We start from the raw sequence: 13,020 nt of genomic DNA, 5'->3' as shown, positions 1-13,020 counted from the left end.
TTATTTAACCGCTCACTTTAAGGGCCGAACCAAAATGTTAGGAAATCTAAATGAGGGAAACTGCTCACTGGAGATTGATGACATCAAGCCCTTTGACAACGGACCCTTCTGTATCTATGCAGAGAAAGGACATGAGACAGGGAGTCCCACTGTAGATCACTGAAATGTGACAAACACATTGCTTTCTAAGTATCAAGTATAATCTTCTTTGTGTTTGTCATGCTCAGCTTCTCCAGAAAAACCAGTGATGACCCCCGTTCCAAAAGAAGTTGATGCTGGTTCAACTATAACTGTTTCGTGTTCTGTTACACACACATGTTCATCACATCCTCCGGTGTTCTCATGGAGTGTCTCTCACCTCACCATTGAGGTCTCAGAGATCATGATGTCACGAGGCACCTGGCAGACAACTTCCACAATCACTTTTATTGTTACTGAAGGAGATGGAGTCAGAAACCTCACCTGTAACGCTATCTTTTGGCGTAACAGGGAACAAGCCCACACAGTCAGCTTAAATGTGAAGGGTTAGCAGACACACTTTATCTCTACTCTATATGTTATCGAAGTATTTCATCTGTTGAATTGTGTTTATTAACCTCAAATGTATCTACATCACCAGGATCACTGATGTACAAGTTAAATGTTCTGCTCCAATGGCCTTTCCAGTCTCATTTGTGGCTCTCATCATAATCACCTTAGCTGCAGTGTTTGCAGTGTTCATCTGGAGGAAAAGGTTGAGGAAATATTACATAAATTTATGCCATATCATATTTCTGATAGTGATTATAACTGTCTGTGTAATGATGTTACCATCTGTTGACTCTGAAGCTGAAAATGTTTTTTTTCTCCTCCAACCAAATATAGGAAACACACAAATGAATCACTGAAACCACCACCTCGACCAGAAAAAAGGTACGTCCTTTGGGGAAAAAAAAAAAAAATTCATCACAACTGAATACAGGATTTGGCAGAAAAGTGTCTACACTTTAAAGGTGTTCTGAAATTATTCAAAAGAATCTAAAAGCATCCAGAGCCTGCTTCAACAGCATATCCATATTAATTAAATATAAATAAGTTTTATCAGTCATATCATATCTGACACAGAAGAATGGAGCTATGATGGCCGAAATGAGCTCCATGAGCAACATGATAAAAAAAGTTGATGGTTGCAATGGTTGTTTTATACACCTGATGTCTATAAATTTGATGTTTGAGCTAATATTTGTAAAAGCATGGCAGAAAAATTGTGTTTCTGATTTCTTGATAATTCTTGTTATTTCTTTCTTTTTTTTAATGTCTCCACCAAAACAACCCTGTAAATATTTCTCCCTGTAATTTCACAGAAGATCACTTTGGGATAGATTATCCAGGTAACCATTTTGAAGGATTCCTTCTTGACTGTTCTCTTCATGGTATCATGTCATATGAAATAAATTGACTCATGTGATTTATTGAGCATAGACGGTGCCTTGCATTAAAAAAAAAATCAGACTCTTAATTATCTCACAAAACATTTAGGAGATACCCAGATGACAGAGACAGACCATCAAGGCCAGAAAAAAGGTATATCAACAGTGTTTGTTTTGCAAACTGAACAAGTACAGTAGAAACAAACCAACAAACAATGCTTTGCTGTCAAAATAGGAGGTCCATTTGGAGACAATATTCCCGTTAAAGAAAACAAAGTAAGCCTTAATTTCTAAACCTGATATAAATCTTTAATTGGAAATATCCTGTTGATTGTACTCTTAATAGAAAAGAAGAGGATCACATGGCATGGCAACATGAGAGGAAGCCCAGGTGCTGTTGGATTTAGATTGTACAATTTTTTACTGTTAAAGTTGTTTCTCCTTCTTTTTCTTAAGTAAAACTGCAGAAATGTCCTAAAGACCTATATGGCCTCTAACCACCTGCATTGAAATTCAGATAAAACTGAGGCTATTGAACACGGCCCTAAAAATCATAGAAATATTGTATCTAATCAGATGCTTAATCTGGATGGCATTACGTTGACGTTCAGTAACACTGTGAGGAACCTTGGAGTTGTTTTTGAAGCAGATATTTCCTTCAATGTAGAAATTTTAAAAAATTTGTAGGACAGCTTTATTGTATTTATCTAATATCTCTTAAATTAGAAACACTCTGTCTCAGATAATGAAAAACTAGTTCATGCATATTTTACTGTTAGACTGAAGTACTGTAATTCATTGCAAACAGGCTCCCTCAAAAGCCTCCCTGTTAATTCCAGAATTAAACTTAAACTCCTTTGTATGCCATACACGGTCTTGAAGAATTAGGCCCCATCTTATCTGAAAAACCTCATAGTACCGTATAACCCCAATAGAGCACTTTGCTTTTAGACTGCGGGCATACTTGTGAGAGCCAGAGTCTTAGCTTTTAGGCCCCTCTTTTGTGGAATCAGCTCCCAGTCTGGATTCAGGAGACACCTTCTCCCTTCTTTTAAGATTAGTCTTAAAAGTTTCCATTTTAATAAAGCATATTGTTAGGGTGGGATTAGGTGACCCTGAATCCTTCCCTAATTAAGCTGCAATAGGCCAATAGGACTTCTTTTTCGTTGACCTTTTTTCACTCACTTTATGTTTATATGCCACGCCTTGTGCTGATACATTTGTTCCGGCAGAAAGAGATTACTCTGGTACAAATTCTGCATTCTGAATCACAAGTAATCATACCTAGACAAAGTCAAAACCAACATCAGGTGGATGATTCAGCTCAAGTGACGCAGCAAACACAGCCTCAGTCTCCTACTTTGACTGAGAATTGCACGAAGGAGATTGTCAATATTATGCAAAAACAAAATGACATCACTACTTTGCTTGTAAAACAAAATTTATCTTCTGTCCTCCCAGCCAGAAACATCCCTATGTTTGATGGAGCCCCTTTACAGTACAGATCATTTATGAATGCCTTTGAAAATGGAGTGGAAGCTAAAACTGATAACTGGAGCAACTGTTTGCATTTTTTAGAGCAGTTCACTAGGGGGCAGCCTAAAGACTTGGTGCATAGTTGTCAGCATTTACCTCCTGAGCAGGGCTATTCCACAGCCAAATATCTTCTTGAAGAACATTTTGGGAATGAAAATAAAATTGCCTCTGCATATATGGAGAGGATTGTGAGTTTGGCACCTATTAATGTTTATTTACTCACTCTCAAATACACACATAGGACCAATTTACTAAGATGTCAATTATAAGATTTAGATATGTTCTTGCTATTGGAAGACTTTTTCCCAGACTTTGTACAAGGGAGGCGGCAGATTAAAGGCATGCTTATGGTCAGAGGCAGTGAAACAGTTCTTGCACACAGCCTCACTGAGAAATGTCTAGAAGAGTTCAGACCTGCAGTCGATGTGTGACACGTGCTTTAGTAAAACCTAAGTTCTAATTAGTGTAATGAGACCTGGAGTAATAATATAAAAAAGTATGAATTATGAATTGCCTACAGTGGAGTGCTTGCATGTTGATATTTTTCTCTTATTATTGTGTTTGCGCTATTACTATTGCTACTCCGTCTTACACATGTTTTAAAAGCTCTTTCTGTACTTTCCTCTTCATTACTCTTTCTCCCTCTAACACACATATACACTGACAACACAAATTCATGGATGTTCATCTAACCTCTCTCCTCCTGAAGCACACTGTCTTCATGTAGCAATAAAGATTACATTTAATTAAACATAGTTAGTGTTATAAATAGTAACTTTTCTAAAGGAGGCTGGTTGGCATAAGATGTGCCAAGACAGCTAAATGAGTCTTTGCCATCCCCAGTAGACAATCAGTGGCCCCATCAGACTTTCAGGTAGCAGTGGTACAGTTTGGTCCAATTGGAGCTCAAAAGGATGCCTGCCAGCTCTAACTGGACCAAAGAAGTAAACTGAACAACAAGCAGTGTCAATGTCCTCAATACACCTTGCAAACCTAGAGCACTTATCCTCGATCCTAGGAGAAGAACTCAGTTCCCAAAAAGAAACTTCCACAGTTTAAATGAAAAACGTCAAAAGAAATACAGCAACAGTGAAGGTGGAAGGTGGGAAAAAAAAGCTAACTGAATCATACCTTTGTTCACTTATTTTTCAGACAATTTATTTAATATCTTTTTGTTGCTATATATAGACACTTTTGAAAATTGATTTTCCACAAATTGCTTTATTTGCAAGATTATTAAGTCTTAAATGTGAAATGCACAAAATCTGGTACTTTAGAATAATGCAATTGGTGATTTTTAATAGTGATTAATTTATTTTCCTAGCACTATTCCAAACTGTCTTTACAATACATGAAATACAGCAATAAGAGTCGCAGAGCTTTTTTTTTTAGCTTTATGGATCCCATGTAATGATTTGTTGTTAGGACAGTGTTATACCTGAATAAATTGAATATTCAGCAGTTTAGTTCATTCGATTTTTCTTGGTGTACATCTTTAGTACCCCATGTTTAGCCTGCCGCAGGTGTTGGTTATGGAGCAGCTGCAATAGCACTGTAGACTTTAAGCCGTATTTAAGATTTGTCTTCATATCAAGATCTTATTGAAGGGATGTGTATAAATCAGCCGCATTTTATTTTATAGTTATACATAAATGAAATATAACTTTAAAGTAATTTATTAATTGCATCAGTGTTTTACATTGGCAATCATAAAAGGCAATTTGTTACAAGAGAACATTTACAGGCAATATTAAAAAAAACAAAACAGATTTGGAACAGGGCAGCACGGTGGGGGCGGCACGGTGGTTAGCACTGTTGCCTCACAGCAAGAAGGTCCTGAGTTCAATTCCAACATCAGGCCAGGGTCTTTCTGTGTGGAGTTTGCATGTTCTCCCCGTGTTTGCGTGGGTTCCCTCCGGGTACTCCGGCTTCCTCCCACCGTCCAAAGACATGCAGCTTGTGGGGATAGGTTAATTGGATAATCCAAATTGTCACTAGGTGTGAATGTGAGCACGAATGGTTGTCTGTCCCTGTGTGTTGGCCCTGCGACAGACTGGCGACCTGTCCAGGGCGTACCCCGCCTCTCGCCCTATGACAGCTGGGATAGGCTCCAGCACCCCCCGCGACCCTGAAAAGGATAAGCGGAAGCGAATGGATGGATGGATTGATGGATTTGGAACATTTTGACGAAGGACACAAATATTAAATATATTTAGTCATTTTTCGCACTAAACTTTAAATCATCTTTGGGTTCTGGAGAAACGGCTGGAAGCAGTTTGAACATGAGAAAAAATATTAAGACAACAGATTAGCAGAGATTAGCAATGCCACCAAGAGCAGAAAACTTGCACTTGTACTGCTGGTGCTGTTGCAGAAGTCACCCTGGCAGCAGTTAAGTTCTCGAATGAATCCTTTCTCAAATACAGTTTTTGGTTTTTGGCAAAAAAACTTGGAGATGCAGCCCTTTGCAGTTGCCTGTGCCCCTTCTGAATTCACTGAGGAAATTAAAAGATTTTTAGTACACTGCACTTTTTAACAGAGGAATCTCTGAATATTCTTATGAACAAAGGATAAAGAAACCTGTTACCTGTTGCTGAGAAGCAGAAGTCCTCATTTTTGTAGCAGTGATGTGTTTTTTTGCAATTTTGTTGATCACAGTAGAAACACTTTTTTCCATTCAGAGAGAGGATATTGCCAACTGTGAAATATAAAAGTAAATGTAATAATTAGAGAAGAAAGATTATGGAAATTGGATTATGAGGTTGAAGCCTTAATTCCTTTTTCAAAGTTAATTCATCAAGTAGGTTTTTCCCAGCTCGTTAACAGGTTTAACAGCAAATATTACTAATATACAAAATACAGGGACTCATATCTTATTCATTTTGGACACTTTTTGCTCATGGAACAATGCCAGTTCAAACAATAACATCCAAATACTGAGAAACACAATGAAAGTTACCAGAGATTTCTGTGTTGCAAAGGTCAGAACTGCAACACTTGGTGGTGAAAAAGTTCCTGCCGACTCCAGTGCTGAAAGAGCCCTCATCACAAAATCCAGCACAAGTTTTCACTGTGACATCAACTTTTGAACTACCTGCAGCCAAAGTGTAGCCATTGTAAATTGGGCTAGTGCAAAGCTGATTAAAACAAGAACTATAAAATACTATACCTGCATATGTAATCTGTCTGATTGAAGCACACTGAGTACTGAAAGAACATTCTGTTGTCTTATTGCAGTTTTCAGAGGATTCCCCTATGCAATCATAACATTTCAGTGCACAGGCTGACAAAACACAAGATATGAAAAAATAAAGTGAAGTTAAATCAGTGTTTCTTTCAACATTTGTACAAAGCATGAACATATTCTTAAACATTCAGGCTAATTTTAGACAATAACAATTTGACAAGTATTTGAAAATAGGTCTAAAGTATATGTGTTTTAACAACATCTGGGAAAAAACACAGCAAGCAGATGGGGGAGAGAGGAAATAAAAGAGAGCACAAAGAGAGGCAAACAAGAAAAAAATGGAGATCCAAAATGTAATTATTGCTGATGATTAAATGCAACAGTGGTATACAAATGCAGAGAGTGAAAAGATGCCACTGAAGAAGTGCTTCATGGAACATCCTATAGTCTAAGCCTACATAACTAAGGGATCGTTGATGGTCATCTGATCCAGCCCTACCTATCAGAATCCAAATCAGTAACAATCTGCACTTTGTGAAACACGGCTGCTAGCAAACTTCAGTGATTTGCAATCCATGTCATTTGTGCAAAACTAGAAACATCTTGTCTCAGAGTGAAGCTGAGAAACTAGTTGTCTTGTCATAAATTCATCATTTATTACTCTTTGGCTTTTTCAGCTGGTAATTCATTAGTTTCAGGTTGTCTTAAAAACTCCATGAAAAGCCTTCTCTCATACTGGCTTTTCTTGATTAGCCCCTTGTTAAATCCAAAATTGAATTTGAAATTTTTCTCATCACATACAATGTCTTGAATAATTAGCCCCCATCTTTTACTAAAGGTCGCCTTGCTCTCAGACTGCTGTTTTAATTGTCGTTTGTGTTGTGTTACAACGGGAGGAAGCCTTAGGTTTTTAGGACTTTTGTTTTGTTGAAACAGTTCCTAGTTTTGATTCAAAAGACAAATACACTATCTGCGTTTAAGATTGAGGAACAAAATTTTCCTTTTTGCTAAAGCATATAGTTGAGATTGGATCAGGGGTCCTAAATCCTCCCTTAGTTATACTGCAATAGGCCTATTTCTTAGTATTTCTTATTTACTCACAATGTGTTTATGCACCATTCTATATTTAATCATTACTCATTGTTCATTTCTGGCTCTCTTCCACAGTGTGTCAATGTCCTGTGTTTCTCCCTTGACCCCAAACCTGTCAGATAACTCAGATGGAAGCCTTGCCTGAGCCTGGTTCTGCCTAAGGGTCTTCCTGTTCAAAGGGAGTTGTTTTTACAACTGTCACCAAGTGCTTGCTCAAAGGTGGTCGTTTGGTTGTTGTAGTTTGTCTTTATTGTTGTAGAAATAAGCTGCCTTGAGGTCACTGTTGTTGTGGCGCTATATATAAATGAATTGAATTAAATTGAATTTAAATAACAGATTTTGCTAATGCTAAATAACGTTTTTGCTAGCTAAGCACCTTGACCACCAGCATGTGTGATGTAGAAAATATGGGGTGTGTAAAAGTTTATAATAAAATAACTCCTTTAGGACATTAGCAAGTGTAAGGGCAAGAAATGTGTGATTGTGGCAAAAAATAAGACACCTCTCCATAATTGAAATTTCATTATAATAACATATTATGTTAAATGCTCTGGTTGTTCAAATATTTTAATTTCTTTAGTAGTTTCAAAATAATGTGTGTCCCAGTCTCCAAACAGACACACTACTTAAAGAGTAGTTATTCCTCCATTGCACCACAAGAGGGGGTATCTCCTAAAATGAGCAAACAAAAAAATAAAAAAAATTAAAAATTAAAATTAAAAATAAAATAAATAAATAAATAAATATATATATACAGTGCCTCGGATCATCTGATCAGGGAGATGAAGTTCAATCATCTCCCTGAGATGATTAAGCTTTAATCAGAGCAACACTGAGCTGGACAGCGGACTTACAGCGTATTACAGAGACATTTATGGGTGTAACAGCAATAAAGGCGATTATGAACTTGACAAATACTCCCACTGTGGAATCGGAATGTGTAAAACAAAAGTTGTCTGTTAGATGACAGCTGACGATGTTTGTTGTTAAACGCCACACTTGATGCGTCCTACCCACCCCCCCGTCATTCTCGGCAAGAAGAGTTTAACTGGTCACAGAGGTGCAATGTTGCACATCCGCAACAGGCAGCTTGAGCAGCTAATGTTGAGCTAGTTAATAGCCCTCATTGTCATCTGTTGTGATTTTATTTTGAAAGAATGCTTCCTGTTATGCGGCGGAGTATACACCAGAGTCCACTTCTGATTATTCCTCTATCTAGATAATAAGTATCTTCAGTATTCATGCAGATTCTGCTGGAAGACCCATCTCTGCTAACAGCTAACCTTTGAACACGCTGTTGTGAAATGAATGGAAAGATATTGTGATAAGATTCTCTGCTCAAAGTGACCTGCACACAGTTCTAATATGTGGGGAGGCCTTCTCTTCCTGCAAAACTACAAACAAGCTACATTAATTACATACATTAATTACATGTGGGTGCTAAACGAGGTGCTAACCAAAACTTTTGCACGCTGGTTAAGAACTGAAGAACCTCAGGTCACACTGCTAGTGACACAACAAATGAATAGCCCTCTGTAAATACAATTTACAGGTGGCTTACAGAGCCGGTGTGCTCTAATAAAGCGCATGCAGGTTGCAGTATGACATAAGTAAATGAAATTAGATTGAAATTAATTGAGCTACACATATAAAGTTACACAAAATACCACGCTGTGTTGTAAGGGAAAGAGGAAGTGATGCTGCCTGGTCTTGATTTCTTTAACGACTATGTATTTATTTATTTTAAAGAAAGGTGTTTTTGTTAAAGATTTAATTAAAATTTACTTACATTTAGGGAACAGCACAACCCCAATGGTCAGCATAAGGAGATGCATTTTGAGATGGTCACATACAATTTTGCTCTTTTCTTTTAGTTTCTGTTAAGTTTGTAAGCAGTTCTTATGAGAGGGGGTTGTCTTTTTCCTCAGACCACTTCTCCATTCCTCCTTTGATGACAGATTTTTTTTAAGCGTCTTAAAAAAGAAACTGAATATGAAGCCATTGTAAACTGAATTAAATCATTTACATAGCTTACAATTAGTTCAGCTGTTTATGACTCAATACACTAAACTTGCAATGTCAAACAACCAAAAGGTTCAAGCTTCATAGGGCCGTAATTAACTCAGAAATCTGAGTCCTTGTTTTGCTGCTGCTTTTGTAAAGCTCTATTTTCAATATTTAAATTGTCTCTTTTGTGAATTTGTTTTAAAGTTAATGATGCATTTGAATAAAACTGAACTTGTATTATTATTTGACATTATTATTATTATTTGATTATTTGATTATTATTATTATTAATTGATTATGTAACAAATAAAATTTGAATTTGATTTATTTTGATTTTACTGTTCCATCAAATAATTATTTTCATACACAGACTTGATGATAACCATTATTTAAAACCTATACCAAGGTTTAATTCCTTGGCCTGTATAAGCTCCGGCAAATATGTCAATATAAAGTCAATGTAAAACAAAACTGTTTTCTTTTAAGGAACTGAAAGCTTCCCCAGTGCACATTTGGTTTCGCTGTTACTGAAATGTCAGTTTTTACTGTTAAACTGTTCATTTGCAGAATTACCCTTGTCCTTAAAAAGACAGGAGCACAATTTTTTTTATCTCAGAAATGTTAGCCATCAGCACATCACAACTACACAATCAAAAAGGACTTAAATATTCTTACATTTTTCTTGAGTGTTACGAAAAATTTCTCACTTACTAGTCACCTTTAGTTGTCAGCACAGGATTTAAAAACATTAAATTTTCTTGTGGGTCGAGGACGGGTCGAATACTTTTTCATGTCATCCCTGCTTCAAAATTAGATAAGTAAATGAACTGTATTTGCACAAACCCAAATTAAAACTACAGCTTTTTAACATGTTGATGGCTTTAGACTTACAGACCAATGTTCTCATCTAATCCATCAGAAAACAAACATATATTTCTAACTGGCAGTAAAATGGCAGTATGTGCATTTGTTGTGTCTCTTGAAAGCCCTCCTTTCATCTTGTTACATCTTAATTACAGCTTAATTTATATCAGTAACTTATTAAATTATTATGAAATGAAAAAAAAAAGTTCACAACTTGTCAATACAGTAATATAATGATGATTGAGAATGCATCAAGACTTTATAACATAATTTTTGTGTGTATTTCTGGTAACATTTGTTTTTATTTTATGAACATTGAAACAATTACATGAAGGAAACTTCATAATCACTAAAACATTGTTTTAACAAGTAACTTTACACAGTCAAACTTTTTGACTAAACTACATTCTCTATACCTGCAGTAGGAGTGACCTACAGTTGGGTTGTTAGGTGGTATCACCCATTACATTAACAGTGATCATGCATTATACGACAGATGATTGTCATTAAAGCAGGACAGAGGATGAAGTGAAGGAAGGCCAGACAGTAAAACAGGAAGGTGTGAGCCAATGTTCCCTCTAAGCTGCGTACGTGCACAATTGCGCACTGCTGGCATGGTCTCTGCGCACAGAAAATCTGCATTGCGCACAGAAAAAAAAAATCTAACCTGAATTGAAATTAAAATGAATACTTTAACGATTCTGTTTTGCAGTGTTAGTCAGTAAGTGACTGGCTGCTCCCGTATGGGATTTCAATGATGCCACCTTATCCCATAGTCCAGCCAATGATGCGATTCACATTCGTATATACGCAGCTAATCAACGTCGTTGATGTGAGTAAAATGGTAAATGGCCTGTATTTATATAGCGCTTTACTAGTCCCTAAGGACCCCAAAGCGCTTTACATATCCAGTCATCCACCCATTCACACACAGGTGATGGCAAGCTACATTGTAGCCACAGCCACCCTGGGGCACACTGACAGAGGCGAGTATACCAGAAAGCTGGCGAAACAAAAATTATGCCTTTTGAGTTTGTGAATTCAATTAATGAAGTAGTGCAGAATGAGACAATGTGTGAAGTTAAAAATGCACCTTGGCACACCCTGATCATAGATGAGAGCACAGACATAACAGTGCACAAAATGCTAGTCCTGTATATTAAATACAGGGAGGAAAATAACGTCAACCATAAAACTGTGTTTGGTGGCATCATCCAGCTGACCGCATGCACGGCTCAGGATATTGTGCAGGCAATAACTCAGTTTTACACCAAGCATGAACTAAACATACAGAGAATGGTGATGCTGACCTCCGATGGTGCCTCAGTACTGCTAGGAAAGCACAACGGAGTTGCAGCTTTATTAAAGCAGAAAATACCACACTTAACTGAACAACACTGTGTAGCCCATAGAGAGGACTTGGGCATTGATGATGCGTGGAAAGATGTACCTTTGATGCGTGATGTGGAAACTCTTCTTAGAACAGTTTACTCCACTTTCTCTAGATCCACTGTAAAGAGGGGAAAATTGGAAGACCTAGCAAAGGTTCTTGATGAGGCTGCACTGTCATTCAGGCCTCTGAGTGAAGTGCGATGGCTGTCGCGTCACCAAGCTGTGAATGCTGTTCTGAGGAACTACAGTGTGCTGGAAGAATACTGCAAGAGAGAATCCAGTGAAAACAGAGATCCAGTGGCAAATTACTGTTACAAAAAACTAACCGTTTCAAACTTCAAGGTTACTCTCACCGCTCTGGGAGATGTTTTGGGTGAGCTGGCACACCTGTGTCTTTCTTTTCAAAGATGCAACCTGACTGTGATGGAAGAGCACTGCTTGGCAAGAGCAAAGATTGAGAAGTTGCATCCCAATACTTGACAGAGGAAAAGGATGTTAAGTGGAGTGACCGTGTCATAGAGTCGATGAGGGCCTCATCTGTCCATAGCAAGAATACCAGTGAGATTATTCGTGTTATTCGTAGGCTTTGTGATCACTTGGATGCTCGTTTTCCAGAGGATGAATTAAAGGAGTGGTCTGCATTTGACATTGAGGCATTGAACTCAGACATCAGCTTTGAGTATGGAGCAGGAGACATTGCCACGCTGGCAAAGAAGTGGAGGTCATAAACAGTGAATATTCTGATTTCAAGTACATAATGAGGCACAAACTTAAACATGGGTCAATCAGCACATTCTCAGATATGGTGGCTGCAACGCTAAAATGTGAAGAGCTAAAACACATCTCACAGCTTGTGGATATTTGTGCTACATTTCAAGCATCCAGTGCAGATTGCAAAAGAGGCTTTAGTTTAATGAATCATATCAAAACGGCATCCAGAAATCATCTTGTGGTGGACCATTGGGAACAGCTGATGCGCATAAAGTCAAAGCTGCAAGCAGACGAGGCCATCAACCTGGACGACGTACAACCACTGGAGACGTGAGAAGGACAGACGGGAAAAATAAGGTGAAATTTAAGCTCTTGATAAGTTTACTACTCATCTGGTGTCATTTATTGAGTTTTCATTCATGGATATTGATCATTAAATACTGTCACCAGTTTATGAGTATTAGAAATGCAAATAATTGTGTCATTATATACTGTATTTTGCAGACAAAGAGTTACAGGACAGTAGGACTGTCTCCCAGACCGCAGTAGAATAGAATAGAATTCAACTTTATTGTCATTGCACATGCACAGGTACACTGTAAACCCGAATAAGTTACCAGAACTCAAAAAAATTGAGGCAATCGATTGCCTCAATTTTTTTGAGTTGATCAACTCAAAAGCCAAATTTTTCCAGAACATAAAAGTTTGGATTACATGGTACTTGTATCTTTTGAGAACGGTCAACTCAAATATTTGCAGTTAATATGACTTAAAGTTTCAAGTTTACAAATTCAAAGAAATAAGTTCACAGAAATTATAAAA

General features: G+C 37.4%; 2 long non-coding RNA genes across 4 annotated transcripts in view; one reads left to right on the top strand and one right to left on the bottom strand.

The window, feature by feature from the left end:
- Positions 1-13,020, bottom strand: part of LOC145431794 (uncharacterized) — a 132,753-nt gene that overhangs the window by 55,237 nt on the left and 64,496 nt on the right. The gene's annotated exons all lie outside the window — the stretch shown is intronic.
- On the top strand, positions 163-8,270 carry LOC113032750 (uncharacterized). Of its 3 annotated transcripts, XR_003273925.2 has the most exons (5): positions 163-524; positions 620-733; positions 865-912; positions 1,344-1,370; positions 7,300-8,270. It is a non-coding gene; the product is annotated as an uncharacterized LOC113032750 (long non-coding RNA). The 3 variants fall into 3 exon arrangements; XR_013912093.1 differs by having other exon boundaries at positions 163-733; XR_013912094.1 differs by lacking the exon at positions 7,300-8,270 and adding an exon at positions 1,519-1,805 and having other exon boundaries at positions 163-733.

Source organism: Astatotilapia calliptera, chromosome 11 (assembly GCF_964374335.1).
Source record: "Astatotilapia calliptera chromosome 11, fAstCal68.1, whole genome shotgun sequence".
Classification (NCBI taxonomy): domain Eukaryota; kingdom Metazoa; phylum Chordata; class Actinopteri; order Cichliformes; family Cichlidae; genus Astatotilapia; species Astatotilapia calliptera.
The sequence above is the reverse complement of the archived record's forward strand: the minus strand, read 5'-3'. Positions and strand labels throughout refer to the sequence as shown.